Source organism: Ascaphus truei, chromosome 10 (assembly GCF_040206685.1).
Source record: "Ascaphus truei isolate aAscTru1 chromosome 10, aAscTru1.hap1, whole genome shotgun sequence".
NCBI classification, from domain to species: domain Eukaryota; kingdom Metazoa; phylum Chordata; class Amphibia; order Anura; family Ascaphidae; genus Ascaphus; species Ascaphus truei.
This window is the reverse complement of record NC_134492.1, coordinates 33,331,906-33,347,934: the sequence shown is the minus strand read 5'-3', so window position 1 is coordinate 33,347,934 and position 16,029 is coordinate 33,331,906. Positions and strand designations below refer to the sequence as shown.

Genomic DNA, 16,029 nt, shown 5'->3' with positions numbered 1-16,029 from the left:
ATATTTTCATAGTTAGTGTTAGTTTAAACCTAACTGCTTAAAAATAAGGTCAACGCGTTTATGGATTTTACAGAAGAAATATTATTATTTTTTTAATCAATGGGAACTGAGATTGATTTAGGGTCCCGCAATTTCGACTGGACACTTTTCTGACAATGAGCAGATCTCTTATCTCCCCTTTGCAAAGTCATATTTAAATCTGATTATGTCTTGCTGGTAAATGTCTTTCAAACGCCATCTCCTTTATAAAAAGAGTCAAATAGTTCCTGGCATTAGACATTGCGTCAGTCTTGATAAGATTAGCCACACAGGGTTTTATACACAAGGTTTCAAAGTGCTCTGATCACTGCAGAAACACCATTGATTATGGATTTTATTCTATACCGAATACTTATTGCATTAATTAGAATAGCAGTGTTCATTTTCAGCACAGTGTACATGCATTGTACTGTAGATTGATTTTTTTTGTTGTGCTTTATTTTATAATGTCTCCTGTAGTACCGTATATGCAGTGGCACCAGGCTATCCCTCCGGATAAAAATGTCAGTCTTCTTATTCTGCTAAACGGTTTCGGTCGACATCTGTGTACACAGAGCCATTTTCTAAGCATCTTTTTTTTTTTTTTTTTTACTGCATGTTCCTATTGTCCCACAAGGCATTGGTCCTTTCCCATTGGGAAGTCATGAATAAAAGAATATGAAGCTTGCACGTCAGATCTTCCTCAATTAATCCACCATTAGCATGTTTGGGATCCACTACTGGATGGTTAACAGAAGGTTGTGTAACTGTATGCTGTCCAGAACCAATTAGGTGCTGCTAAAAAATGAACTCCTTGCAGCCCTGCACTGGGAGTTGTCAGGGTTTTACGTGTTCAGATGTGGAGGTTGGGGTGTAGTGGCAGCAGGCAGATGGTGCAGATCAGATCGATGTGATCGCTATTGCTGCTTTTTTCCTTTCCCTCTGGTTACTGGAGCTGAGGGCGATGGCTGAAGACCACGAGGCAGCAGCCGACAAGGAGTGAATGTGTCTGGGGACCATCAGAAGGATATCCTGATCACTGACTTTCAGGGCTTTCAGCAAGAAAACGCTGCTTCAATCAACCCAGTTCCTGAAGGAGAAAATAGCTCCCAACACAGAACCAAGGATCAGATGCATCTTGGAATCAGCCAGAGATTCTCCAGAAGCATTTATACGAACGGTAAGCATTGGATTTAATAAAGATCAGGCATAAACATACTGATCCAATCTGTCTTACTAAAAATAATCTTTACATTTCTTTACATCTATAATATCTTGTGTATTTCCAGGATGCCTGGTACATGCTTTCAGTTTATGTCATCAATTGGGATCAATATTTTTTCTCGATCAAATGCTGTAGCTGATGTTACTTTCCTGTGAACACAAGACAATATCACTTGCATTTTGCGGATTTGAAGTGATACGGTGAGATTGTGCAGCATTTCATATGCTTTTTCTGAATTGCATCCTTGAAGATTATTGTATCGGGTAAAGCAACATAGTACCCAATGGTACCTGATATTATATTAAGGCAACACGAGTCTGTTTCAGATAACACTGATTTGCACTGACCAACTATACAATTACATCTCTGCTCCAGCTCTTTTCACAACAGGGGGGAAATACATTTATAAATCAGTGTGTAAGTTGGTCAAGGCAATGTTGCTTTTATTGAGAGGTGGTGAAAGGCAATGCCTTTGATGTTGACGTTTGAAGCATTTCCTTTGCCTCTGTATCTAATCTTCATAAGAGTGACTATAACCCTTTTTCTTAAGCACTATAACACTAAGGCTTTGGCAAGGTGGGGCACGTCTCCTTTATTATATTATCCATGGTGATTTATCTTTAGGGGCACATTGCTAAATGTGATTTGATGATTGTTGTATCTACTTCTTCTATGAGAAATGGGAATTTGGATCATACAGTACAGTATATACTACTGGCACTAAAAGAGATCTGATGTCCAGTATATACTACTGGCACTAAAAGAGATGCACTGACTATCCCCAAGGCTTACTTACAGTTTACTTCACCATTCTTGGAGGCAGTGGGTAGGTGTTGAACTCCAAAAAGCTAAGGGACTGTGGTCCAAAATTGTGTTAGTATGTCAAGAACAATCTTCAGGCAGGATTAAATGTGAGGGAGGTTATTTTCTTTGCACCAGTGTTAGGATTCTGAATGAAGCAGTGGAATCTGTGTCTGACCAACAGGAGTAACATTTGGCAGATACACAACTAACAGGGAGCTGTCCACAAGCCGGTGCTGAACCGTTTCAACCATATTGGTATTGCAGGTGCTCTGTCCTGGAGTAATCTATCTGTGCATCTGCACTAACCTCATCAGTGTCATTTTAGGTAAAGTGTATTATACTTTTTATTCAAATGAGGAAAAAAATACACAAGGTCTTTTTATTACAGTATGTATGTTTTTGTGCATGTAATGTTTGATTTGTAAAACAAAGTTGATACTTTAGAGAATACATGTATCTTTTTATATTGTGCTGTTTGCATATGTTTTAGCTTTATTTACCCCGTTCTCTCGCCTTGTGTAAAGGTGATTTGAGTTTCTCCTTTTTGCCATTGAGTTACTCAAATAGATGTGCATTAAGTCACAGTTGCAAAAGGTAATATTAAGAAAACTACATATTTTACCCAGATATTTATTTCTACACATCTGGATGCCGATTCTGATTTCAGTGATATTTACATTCAACATTTTTTTGGTTTAAAATGGCTTATAATGTAAATGAAGTCAAAATGCTCTTTCACTTCATAATTAAGTGGATGTTGTTTTAGAAGCTGTTTGAAAGGAAATATAAGCAATGTAGTAGTTTAGTATATACAGTACAGCACATTTCTAAATGTCATATGTATAGATATTCTAGGAGCAATTTATTAAAAAAAATGTTTTGCATCATCATTTCGTGATTGAACTGTACTCTGGATTTCTGCACATTTCGGCATACATGATTACCTAAGGACTTTATTAATGTCCATTCTATACATCAGACTCTCAATAACCCACTGCTATTAAGGATATCGGTAGTAGATCCTAAGACAAAGCTTCTCAGTAAAAGCTATGTTTATAAAAGATGATCCGGATTTACAGTACTATCTCACACATCCCATAATCTACTTAGTTTAGCTTGTCTATTTCTCAAACTATATTTTTATATTACATTACAGCTGATTCCAATGCATGTAACATATAGTATTCTAAGGCATGCACGATGATACATGAAATGCATGATCTCTACACTGCAAACAGTGACAAAACCATGAACATGCAACCTGTATATATATATATAAAAAAAAATATATATATATATATATATATGTATATATATATATAAACATATACTTGACAGGAAGTATATGTATAGCCAATAGCATTTTACACTGCTTATCATAAAACGTTTTACTTGTGAAACGTGTTACCTTGCAATGGAAAGCAATACATTCATATTCTAATCAGCACTCTTCAGATATACTATGTGAATGCTTTTTTATTTTCATTTATTTATATATATATAAATAAATATAAAAAAGCATTCACATAGTATATCTGAAGAGTGCTGATTAGAATATGACTGTATTGCTTTCCATTGCAAGGTAACACGTTTCACAAGTAAAACGTTTTATGATAAGCAGTGTAAAATGCTATTGGGTATACATATACTTCCTGTCAAGTGTACATTAAGGGCACAGTTTAATGGTATGCTGAATACATTGCATAATATGGACATACTTAACTATGCATTTCTCTTACAGGAATCTATTGCTCCTTTGGACATCCAATTGAATAGAACTGGGGCTGGGGGCGTACAAATAAGAGTCATTTTGCTAAGCAAGTACAGAGGAAGATATGAGGAGACACAAGGTACATTGCACATTCGTCTCTTTACTCTCTTGTGATGCTGGTGCAGATACACATCATCCTCACACATATTCCATACACTAAAAACACTGCATGGTTTTCTGCTATTTTTACAGGATTGAAACCAAGGCATTTAGGACTTTGGATGTGAGACTCCGGGACCTGTTTGGATTCCCCTGTGCTGACCTCTGCCTATGGATTTTATTGTCCAGCCGCTGCTGTTCTTTGGCTCTCTTCGGTGACGGGTATTCTTGGGTGGATAATACGGATTACGTTGTTATTGCTTAAGAATACGCGTAGTTGAGGAGAGTATCTACAACAAGCAAGCTTCCAGCACTCACCAACTGATCTCTGTAGTGGCAAAGGTAGCATATTTTGATATCTTCTAAATGCATTTATTTTTTAAAACGTTTATATGCAGAGGCTCACCCAAGACTTTCTAGTTACTGATTTTTAGTTAACAGATGAATGAAATGGGAAGTGTGTTCTATTCTCCTTTTTAAACTTAATTTGAATGACACTTTACTCATGTTTAGATTATTTTGTCCTTTGTTAGTTTGGGATGGTGTGATGACCAGCGATGTCTATGTATGCTGAAAAAAAGTGTAACATTTAAAGGCTTTAGGGTCTTTTCTCCTGCTAGTTTGATTTTGGGGATGAATTATACATGTGCTCAGATCCAGACCAAGGCAACGCCTTAAAAAAAAATGTTGACAACCAGGACCCTTTGGGAATCCAATGAAATTAAACGCCTTTATGGTTTGGGGATTTGCAAAGTGATCCCTGCTCTGTGGCTGGTATCTTTGCCCTGAGCCCAATCTCTGCCCTGCATTTATTACCCTTTGCCCTGGCACTCTGTCATTGCGGTTGTTTCCCCTCTCTGACTCAGACCTCCCTCTGGAGGAGCTGGTTGTGCACCGAGGGAAGCAGATTCCTTAAGCTTTAGTGCTGTGGTTAGAAAAAAAAACCATGGATTACACACCACTTTCAAAAATGATTGGAAATCTCTGTAAGCACATTGTAACACATGCATTTATTTCACATCAGGTGTCCTAATAAACAGTTTGATGAGATGGAGAATTACCAGCTGCGTTCATCCTTGTTTCAGTGAAAGCTTGATTTGCTATATACAGTATATATATTTTTTTCTGTCCAAATGAAGTATTATTCTGGAAATACTATATAAAAATGTACTGTGTTGACTTGGAAAGAAAACCTACAAAGTAAATAATTTGTCAGTCTGGTTGAAAGAATACATTAGATATTGTATAAATTGTTAATTTAAACAATTAACATTTGTGGACCTAACCTAATATAACCATAGGTGTTTTTTTTCAATTCTGGAGTCTCATCATATACATTAAATTGTTTAAATAAAAACATAAGTATTGAAAGTGCTGTGCCAAAGGTAATATGATAATACGATACAACTCCAGACCTTATTGTCTAAATGATTAAAAGCAATGATCTTTATGATACTTTAATCAAAATTGAATACAGGAATGAATCAAAAATCGTATTATGATTATTTGGATGTTTGGGGAATTTCTAAAGCAAACTCAAATAAAATTGAAACAAGACACATGATTCTTTTTTTAAACAGACTGAGTTATCTTTGACAACTTTCCAAGTCAAATTAAAAAACATAATATTTGCATGTTAAATTCATCAAGCAATAAAACAGAGGTGCAAATTAACAGTATTACTGAGTATTTCTAAACACGTTTGATGTACAGTTTTTATACAATTTGGTTGGTTATCATAAAAGTACTGTAGATAGGCCATATCTTGTTGAGGCAATATTCAGCAAAATCACAATTTATGGTTCTTCTCTATGATTTCAAGGATCTTTTTGACTGGAGGTAAGAGGTCAGACATAAGCATTTGTGTTGTAATTATTTGGAATTGTTTAATCTTTCTCATCTCCTAGAAAAAGCTGTATTTTTTTGTCACAGAGAAAGGAGGATGTATTTACTTTTTATCACTGGTAGATAAAGAAAATTACTTTAATTATTGTAGAAACCTTCCAATGTCCTATCATTTGTACATCCCTTAGAATGTATTTATTTCCAATTCTCTATGATGCTAATGTGAGACTAGGAAAAGTTTTCTCAATAAACCTTCATTTACCAACCTATTAACAAAGTACTGTACTCATTAAAAATCTCCAGTAGTAAATAACTTGACATTTTAAGAAACTCTACATCTGTATTTTTCTTCTTTACATTGTATCACAAGGAAGCATTGTGTAAGCAGGTATTTATGTAGGCCTCATCCCTACTAGATTAATAATACGAAACAGGAGCCATTTTAAAAGTGGTCACTAACGTACACATTTACAAGTAGATTTTACCAAAGTGTTATACAGTGTGTTATAATAGCACTAACAAAATGAAGGCTACATGACAAACACTAAGAGTGTGCACTGCTCTTGAAAACATCTATACTGTACATAAAGCAAGTATAATGATTACACTTATACAGTAAGGGTATTATGGCTCTAGATCTGCAGTATACTTTGAATGCACAGCTGTATTATGTGCTAAGTGATGTGATTACTTATCAAAATCTCCTTGTTACAAAATATGAACAATATTAGCACAAATAAAAGAAATCCACTAGATTTAGGAAAAAATCGCCCTAGAGATTTCTTTTGGATCATTTTTTTAAATGCTGTAAATATAATGCAATATAATCGGAAGGAACAGTAGGGTTATTTTTAAGACTCAAAGAGGGTCACAGATGCTAAGTGGCCATAATTTGGGTCGTTGGAAGAAACATCTGCTAACACACATTAAGAATTTGAGAGACTTACTGTATGCCAATTTATTATACAATTGTGTCACATTTCTTACATAAATAGCTGCAGCTTAAAATGTTACACATTGTTCCTATTTACCTTCTGATTCTTCTTGTTCTTGGTAAAATCTCTTCACGATTAATGATTTTTCCCCCTAGCAATTGAAACATTCTATTAAAATGCATACAAAATAAATGCCGTGTTACACAACTTTAAAAAACTGAAACATTTTGTCTATTGATTCTACAGCTATAAGTCTCAGGTTATATTAGGTTAAGAAAGGGGGAAAAAAGCATTGCTAAGCTATAATAGATCTGTTTATGTGGCATAGCAGCAGGGAGGGCTCAGCTAGTTTTCAAGGCCTTGTTACATAACATTCAGCTACTTTTGTGTTACCTTATTAACATATTTTATATACTACAGATCACTCACTGTAAGTATACAGTACACTAGTTACATATACATTTCCTTAACTACCATTTACAATCTAATAAAATGTGATGTATATACTGTATACACACCTAAAGTATATATGTAAATACATAATATATTTTCACACACACACACACACACACACACCACACACACATCACACACACACACACACACACACACACACACGCACACACACACACACACACACACGCACGCACGCACGCACGCACGCACACACACACACACACACACACACACACACACACACACACACACCACACACACACACCACACACACACACACCACACACACACCACACACACACACCACACACCACACACACACACCACACACACACCCCATATGATATAATTATATATACAATAAATAATATAGTTGTATAATATACATAATATATTTTCACACACACACACACACACCACACACACATCACACACACACACACACACACACACACGCACGCACGCACGCACGCACGCACGCACGCACGCACACACACACACACACACACACACACACACCACACACACACACCACACACACACACACCACACACACACACCACACACCACACACACACACCACACACACACACACAGACACACACACACACACACACACACACACACACACACACACACACACACACACACACACACACACACACACACACACCATATGATATAATTATATATACAATAAATAATATAGTTGTATAATATATATATATATATATATACCAAATGACACATTTTATATATATATATATGTTATGTTTTGCCATACGTGCTGCATATTTAAATGTGTCATTGGTAATGTAAATTGAATTGCAATTTTAAACACAAGTTGTGTTGCTTCATTGGACTTCAGCAATTGATAATATATAATATGCAAGCATTAGTAATATTTTTTTTACTAAATATGGGTATTTATATATTATCAGTGGCACATATAAAAAAATCAATTTTCAATTTTAGGCCCATTAGTCTATCATCAAACTGAATAATACCATGCAGGGGCAGTACAGTAGTTGTTTACATTTAATTCAGGAAATATCACTGCGGTATCATTTATGTTGCAGCTATCGGAGTAGCTATAAAGCAGTTTTTAGAATAGTTGCAATGGTAGACATTTGTACTGTAGGATACAAACATTTTTTTTAACCAATATATCTCCAAAGCATATAACTATTTAGATTTTACAGTATTGTATGCAATTAGAAATTAGCCCAATTATTTATTAGATCAGGAAAAAAAAAAACAAGTAAAGCTAATTAAAATACATATTTTTTCACCTGATAGACTTTAGGTCCTTTCATAAAATGCAACTACACTCAAATATACCTAGAGTTGGTAAATAATCCAATAACCTACTGTATAGATATATTGTACAGGATGTTACAGTAACTGGTGCATGGAAGCAAATCTTATGTTCACCTTCAAAGCATGGTAATTGTCCACTAAATACAGAAATATTACAGTCTGCATACCCAGAATTATGTGTTATATTGAGGGTTTTAATGCATACTGTAGTAACCTGAAAGCAGAATAAAGGACCAGTGATTCAGGTCTTGCAGGTTCTTCACACGGTTCATACCTATAAACTTAATAAAGGTGCTTAAAAGAAAAAAAAAGTACGCTGTTTTAAATCACTCCATCATATGACACAAAAACAGCAGCCATGTTTTAACCCACGTTTAAAGACAAATATAACGCGAGCTACGTAACAAAAAAGGAAAATGGAAAAAAAAATCACTAGAGACCATATAAAACGGTCTCTGATTACAGCAAGAAGAATTTGTCTTTAACAATCATGGATTGTAGACATATTCTTCTTGCTATAAGGCCTGAAACATTGGTCAACGAGTCTGCATTCCCCCTATCTGATTACTAACAAATACTGTACTGTGCAGTACATGTCACAGTATTTACTGATGATCAGTATTGAGCAGACTGCAGTCTTCATACAGTATACTTCTAACCAAATGTGACTGGCGGTAAAAGGTTTTATATCACGCTTCTCACCACTTGCTCTGGTTTGTTGCGTCTATTACTGCTGCAAAACGCTTTGTACATGGATGGCACAATACAAATAAAGATATACATACACATATTCATTTGTAACATACATTATGAGGCCCCAGTTACAGTATCTCTTGGGTTGGCACATATAGATGATAATGGACATAACATGAATATTAATAAAGGTAATTGTGACTGCGATATCAATGAACTCTTATGATAAGTAAAAGGCCAGGCCAGTTCAATATACAGACATTCAAAAGCTCTGTGTCTAACCTTCACAGTATTGCAGGTTGCAATATGTGATACGCCTACAGGACCTAATGCTAATATGCATTAAGAAACTAATGTCATGTTCATGAGCTTCATAATCAGATTGAATGCAGTTGCTAACTAAAGTACATTACTGATAAAAGTCCCACTATATACAATGTACAGACACAAAGGTTTACAAACAACTTTTTTTTTTATCCACACTGCATGTGTAAATGTTGGCACTAAAAATCACCAAACATAACACAAGGTATATAAAAGAAACAACCTCTTTGAAAAGGATATCATATTGTAATGTAGCAGAATTGCAGCACTGTGTGACTGGGGTTTTACATTGCTTACAACTTGAATAATTGATTATTTCGCAGCTGGTGATACATGCTGGTGATACATTTTAATAGCCTCACATGTCCATTCTTCAGATAAAGAACTCTAGTGATGAGCCTTTAAAAGATGTCACAACCTACAAAATAATTCAGTTTTCGCAAGTATCAATACAACTACCACTGCCTCCTTAAAGGCCCAAAAGAGAACCATAGAACCAAACACAGTCAGATATTTGCAAAGATTTACTGTAACATGTTCAACCTGCATTATTTATTTATTCTCTCTTTCCTCTCTCCTCTCTACTCTCTCCTCTCTCCTCTCTGCTCTCCCCTCTCCCCTCTTCCTCTCCCTCTCTCTCTCTCGTGGATAAACTGAGATCCATGCTGTTGTCCGGATCTTTCAAAGAGCATAAAACAGATTTTATTGCGAAAGCATATCATTACAAACTAAGGGCGTAATGTTTTTTCCTAGCTAAGAAATCGACCACCAAATATCAAGTAAAGATTACCAATATGGATAGAATTTATGCAGAGTATCTATAAAAATTGATTGTTAACAGGAAAGTGCTTTTTTATGTTTTTGATTACAATATTATGTGCAGCAATTGCATGGATGTTACAAATTAGAGATCAAGCCTGTTCAAAGGGCACATCAAACATTTTGTACATTACTTTGTTTTTTACTCTATCAATTTGCCATTAGTTTTCAAAGTACAGTCCCTCCTAGGACCAAAGTGCACTAATGCAGTGGCACGTTTATTATGCTAAATGTACTGTCAATCTTTACCTAATCTCTTTCGGTCATACGACTATTTGTTAGTCTTAGAATGTACACGTAAAATTATTAGTTGTATTTCTTTTTTAAATAAAGTAATTACTATGTCACTATTAGTTAAACAGATAGATGTAAGTATGCCGATAAGCATGAATTCTGTGGGGCCGAAGAATAAGAAAACCGTTTATTTTTCTTAGGTATTGTACCAAATGTTACATTTTTACTTTAAAGGTGATGGAAATCTTTCTAAGTAAGCCAATTACAGTACACTGATAAGTTAATTTAAAAAAAAAAATGTACATGTTGTTGGATTGCCCCTGTAATAATGCAGTCCTTATATTTCCAACCAGAATTCTAGTTAGGGATTTGCAATTGACTTCACCAAACTGGAGAGAATGGATAGTCATTACACTGTACCTCAGTGATGGCCAACTCTAGTCCTCACGGGTCACCAACAGGCCAGATATTGGGGATATCCCTGCTTCGGCACAGGTGGCTCAATCAGTGGCTTAGTCATTGAACCACCTGTGCTGAAGCAGAGAAATCCTTAAAACCTGACCTGTTGGTTGCCCTTGAAGGCTGGACTTGGCCACTCCTGATGTACTTTTTGAATGCAATGGTTCCAAAAATGACACGATTTAAAAAATAATAACATATGATCTTATAATACTTGAGAAATGTGCCAACATATTTGAATATCTACAATTGTGTTTTGTTCCTTTCATCTGAGCCAGATGTACTATGTACATGACATACTAGCAATGCAAAAAAGATGCAAATGATGGCATTGCAATATTTACAGAACCCATGGAGTGTTGATCAATGACCCCGAAATATTCTTTATTTCCCATTACTTCCTGGTTCTGCAATTTAAATAAAATACATATCTATCTTATTACGGGCAAGTTTTATTAAACGCTGCATCTTTTTTTTCTGATCTGAAAGTCAAGAAAGTCTACGTGTTATATTTAAAATGCAAATAATATATTCTTATAAAATGGTGCCCCTAGTATACATCACATCAAGAATAATAGAATGACATTGAGTTCATCGAATTCTAGGTACAGTATCTAATTCAAAAGATAAACTAATTTTTACTTTTTATTTCAAACAGTACCCTTGAGCCCTGTGATGTTATTGAAGGAAAAGTACACTTCATATCCTTATTGATATATATATACACACTGCAGCTGCTTCTTCCTGAGGATAGCACCAAATTATATTTAATTTCAGACAAATATAGAACCATAATGTCTTCCTTGTGTTCTGAAGATACAGCAGCACTATTGGTATAAAGATATAACATCCCTGTGCATTGCTAGAGTAAGAATTTTCTGTTGATGACATTATATGGTCATACTGTAGATTACTAATTAATATATGAAAACAACCTTTACTTTGAAATTCTATTAGAATACTACAGTATATATTGAATGCTACTCAAATGAACATTAAAGTAAAAATTATTATGTATGTATATTTTTATTGGTATAACGCCATCCATATACATAGTGCTTTACAGCAGAAATACACGTGACACGATAATAGGAGACATAATGGGAATGAGCGCTTCAGATATAAAAGCAAATATTAGGAAAAGGAGTCCCTTCCCGAAGTGCTTACAATCTAAGTGGTAAGTAGGGAGAGCTTAGAGAGACCGTAAGAGGGTATATACTGTAATTATATATAATTATAATGCATATAATACAATTTAACATGACTGTACTGTGCTTAGTGTAATCATTGTTAAGTCCTAAAAGGTCATCAATGGAAAACACATTTTTTTCAGGTTGAAAAAAGGTCTACTCTTCATAGCTGTTGTTAATACATGTGGTTTGGGGATTACATACAGTATTACAATATCTAATTAATTATACTATACATTTCATTCATCGTTGTTTAAACATTCAAGGCTGTTCTTGGTCACAGTTGATTTGCAGTGTCGTTACACAACAGCACATATACTGTATGTCTTAAGACATAAAACTGCTTATTGATAAAGATCTACCTTGTAACATACTGTAGATTAAACTGTGGACATATTTTCCGTGACATAATTCTTGACACGTCACATACGAGACTACATTTGCCTCCCAATTCCTGTAACAACACTTAAGAGCTCTTCCATTGCAGTGAACTATTTTCAGCATTAGAAAGGAAATTAATATTTTATCAGGGTTTTAGGATATATGCAGAAAGCTGGCTTGATCCGCTTTGTACTACTGAATCATATAACACAATCTTCATAATTCATGTATAGACCTAAGATAACACAAATCTGCTGAATACTTTTTTACATATCTGCAGTTCCAGTTGACATTTTCCTCCAACACACAAGAGTAATATTTCTATCTGTTCTTTTTTTCTCTTCACATATTTTGTCATTTTCTTGCAGTCTGCTTTCTATAGAAGAAAATCATTATATTTCAACTTTGCACGCAGAAGTGCAGCAAGAATGTTCATTTAATCAATTTCCATGATTAACTATTGTACTGTATGACAATAATGAAACACTTATGGGAGGTATCTAAATATATGCTCTGGAAAAATGTAAAGAACTTTAAATTGTAGAAATATCAGTAAAGTGGGCTGTTAAAATGGAAATCAGGTCATGCAAAGGCTTTTTGCGAATATTACATTTGTTTACTTCTAAGCTAAAAAAAATCATAAGAGGCTGTAAAATAGATTGGCATCTGACAAATATGTACACACTGAAAAGACAGGAGTCTCTTGATTTCTTGTGTACACATCTCTAGAAATAATCTATTTAGGTAGATAGAGTATTCTAATAAAAAACAGTAAGCAGTTTGCACTTGTTTGCTACTGTACGTTATTCTTAATATACGCATTTTTCTTCAATTAAATGCTATACTGGAAGAAATAAATATATGATTATTGTCAGTGTTTGTGTGTGTGTGTTTTTTTTTAATATTACCATCAATATAATAAAATAGGTTTTGTTATTATGTGTAAAATATTTCGTTTTTATTTATATTCTGCATTTATAATGCTTTTATTTTTTTAGTAAATGTTATATTTAAAAAAAAAAACTTCAATACATTAAATGTATTCATTAAATGTCCAATATAAAAACATATTTTAACTCTAACAGTGTTTACTTAAGAGATAAACAAGTCTGGTAGAATGGTTAAGGTGTTTTATTGAATATAGCAAATACAAATACCACTTGTGGTGACATTCGCATGTCTGACAGGTCTGCAACTCTGTCTTTCCCCATTATCGCTTAGCATACAATGCTTTCACTGCAGCCTGGGATTCTGGGTAATGACATGCAAGTGAGCACTCAGTACAAATTCCAGCTTCAGAAACTGTTTTTTCTATTTGGTATTGGGCCCATCGCTTTATTTCCCTGTGCTTTACTTCACCCACTAGTATTTGGGTAGCAAAGGTAACACAATACTGTAGTTATAGTATTTCCTCTGTAGATTAGCACTGCAAACTGTAGAGTAACTGCAAATGGGCTGCTTGCAGTAAACCCTATAGGTGTCTACACGTTGGTCTGTATATTGGAACTGAAAGATACTATTTAAGTGCAATTTGATAATAATTTGTCCTAACAATAAAAAAATTAACAGTTTGATTTATAGAGCATGTTAGATTTGTGCTCATCTGCTTTGGTTAGTTAAGCAGTCTAAGCTGTCTGTAATTGGAAGGATTTATTAAGCCTAACGCTTAAGACATATTTTAAATATTGCAAAGAGACTAAGGGCTCTATGCAGTAAGCGCCGAAAAAGTGCAATCGCCAAGGGTTGCCGATAGGCCTTATTTTGGCGATTTGCCCTCGCAGTATTCAGTAAGGGCCAAATCCATGCTGATCCCTGCCGAATCACTGCGAAAGCAAACCTGCCGATGAGCCTGTGCCGAAACCGCCTGGCTCCCGATAACCTGCTGATAGGCCTTTTCTGCCGATAGGTGTTTGCAGCAGAGAGAGACCAGCCGCTCTCTCAGCGCAAACATCGGCAAAATATAAATTATTTATAAACTACTTTTATTCATAGTGTACATGTGCAGAGGGTCTCCGGAGCTGAACCGCATTGGTTTCAGGTCCGGGGACCCCCTGCTTCCCGAGATACAGGCCCCTTTATGAGGTGCCGGTATCCCTCTGCATTTAAAGGTCCCGATCACGTGACAGCGGAATGTAAACAAAGCAGAGGGATACCGGCACCCCCTAAAGGGGCCTGTATCTCGGGAAGCAGGGGGTCCCCGGACCTAAAACCAAAGCGGTTCAGCTCCGGAGACCCTCTGCACATCTACACTATGAATAAAACACATATATAAATAAACACTCATTCCTTACCTTTGCGGCTATGTGCTATGGTAACGAAGCAGCATGAATGTATTTTTAATAATAGTGTACTGTGAGCAGGGGGTCCCATGAGATGAACCGCATTGCTTTGTGGACCAGGGACCCCTGCTTCCTGAGTTACAGGCCCCGGTATGTGTCATCGGGTGGCAGTGTCGCCGCCATCTTTATAGCGTCCCATTCGCGCCGTGTCCGCTATAAATATGGCGGCGACACTGTAACCGATGCCCCAAACCGGGGCCTGTAACTCGGGAAGCAGGGGGTCTCTGAGCCACAAATCAATGCGGTTCAGCTCAGGGGACCCCCTGCTTCCGCACAATATTAAAATACATAAATGCTGCTTCATTACCATAGCGGATAGCCGCTAAGGCAATGAAGGGGTTAAGGCAGAATAGCATGTTTATTGGAGACATTTGCCCCCAATAAACATTGCAATAAACAACATACACCCCCGGTGTATTTCAAATACATAAACAACAATAAATACATTAAATACATATAGCACTCACCCATTTCCGGCAGCCACGATGAAGGCCATCCTCATCTTCCTCCTGCCCATGCCCCCTCCGCTGCTGCAAAACGGACACAAGAATGAAAACATCCAATGTAAGGTCCCCTAACCCCTTAATCACCATAGCGGTTATTAACCGCTACAGTCATTAAGGGGTTAACCCACCCTCACCCACCACTCGGGACACCTACATACCCTCACACACTAACCCCCCCACCCCGTGAGGCCTAACCACCCTCACCCACTACCCACAAGGGAGGCCTACCCACATACCGTTGGGGCCAATACACCCCCCCCACCCCCAGTACCCACAATAAAAACAATGCACTGCCCCACAATAAGCATCATTCTATTTATTAAATACATTACCCAGCCCCTGTGCCCCCCCATAAATACATGATTTATCCTTTTACATACAGGGTTCATACCCCAGCCCCACGCGAGTCCCCGGCGGGCTGGTGGGGCACCTGACAGACCTACAGGGTACCAGCAGCTTGTTTCAAACAGGTTCTGGAGGCCTGTTGGTGGGTCCCGCCAAGCGCCATGGCCCCGAGGTAGTCTCCTTGGGTCACCGTGGGCCACAATTGGGTCCCCATGGTAGGCCCGCGGATGTCTGGGAACCCCAGGTCAGACCCACAGTTGTCTGCG

General features: G+C 36.5%; 1 long non-coding RNA gene across 1 annotated transcript; it reads left to right on the top strand.

The window, feature by feature from the left end:
* The first annotated feature begins 670 nt into the window (after positions 1 to 670).
* Positions 671 to 5,923, top strand: LOC142503380 (uncharacterized). The gene is made up of 3 exons (XR_012803993.1): positions 671 to 1,198; positions 3,789 to 3,897; positions 4,011 to 5,923. It is a non-coding gene; the product is annotated as an uncharacterized LOC142503380 (long non-coding RNA).
* Positions 5,924 to 16,029: the final 10,106 nt, after the last annotated feature.